This window comes from Morone saxatilis, unplaced genomic scaffold (genome assembly GCF_004916995.1).
Source record: "Morone saxatilis isolate NCDOM2014 unplaced genomic scaffold, NCSU_SB_2.0 Contig11, whole genome shotgun sequence".
Lineage (NCBI taxonomy): Eukaryota > Metazoa > Chordata > Actinopteri > Moronidae > Morone > Morone saxatilis.
In genome coordinates, this window is record NW_023339663.1 from 1514433 (window position 1) to 1515579 (window position 1147).

Consider the following 1147-nt stretch of genomic DNA (forward strand, 5'->3'; position numbering starts at 1 on the left):
TGTTTATTCAAACCAGTGTGAATATCATTAATAACAAATCAATAATTGATTTTGAATTGTGGAGAATCCTAACAATCTAATGATGTGTAGTATGTCCATATTAACAAAACTTTAAACATTTATATTTATGTATCTGTCTAAACATGAAGCCACACCAGGCTAGTAAAGGACTAACTAATTTGAAGTTTTACAGTTTTCAGATTTACAGAATCTGCACACCAGAGGTTCGACCAAGTCACAAGTAAGATTTAAGTCTTTGCACTCATATTTCAAGTCAAGACAGGCAAGTCCCCAGTCCTAAAATATACTAAACTTGAGTTTCGAGTCCTAAACAATCCATAATGTGATCTTCTCGAGATGTAATTCCATTTTAACAACAGAGAGAATGAAAAAAAAAAAGATCTTTGGTATAATTCTATCCAACTGGCACTCTGTGAAGTAACTTTTCTTCATGGCTCTCTCCTGCAACTTGATTAGAAGCTGCCAGACTGGTTCAGACCGAGTTGGTCTGAGGAATTAAGTGTCGACTTGTTGGGAATGAATAGCATAAACGTTAGTTGATTCAGGATTAATAAGGAAAATGAACTGATTTGTGATAATGTGTGTAAATAACATTGTTGGCCTTAAATAACATGTTTGGACTTGGTTGAAGGAATCAAGTATTTTCAAGTCAAAAGGTTTAAAGTTCAAGTGAAGTCATGAGTCACTGGTGTTAAAGTCCAAGTCATTTATGACTGTTGAGTCATCAAATGTATTTTCTTCTGTATTTTTCCCGCTTTGATTTAATATGTCTTACTGACTGTCACCTGTGTGTATGGAGGAAGAGGAACGGTGGAGGGAATAGAGGAGAGAGACAGGAGACAGGGAAAAAGCCCAAATAAGCAACTACACTTTAGAAACAAGCCCAAAAACTGCAACCAACAACTACTAATATTTGTCAGGGACTTGACATAAAAAAAAAGCATAAAGCTGTTTCTAATAAGCGGACTCCCACCGGGCATACGCATACAAACAGCACCATTGTGCAGTGGAGCGTACATGAACACTCCCTCACTAACTTTAAAACATATATATTTACTATTTATAATATTTACAATATTTTAATATACACAATATTAAATGAATCTTGCCTAAAAAAACAAACGCA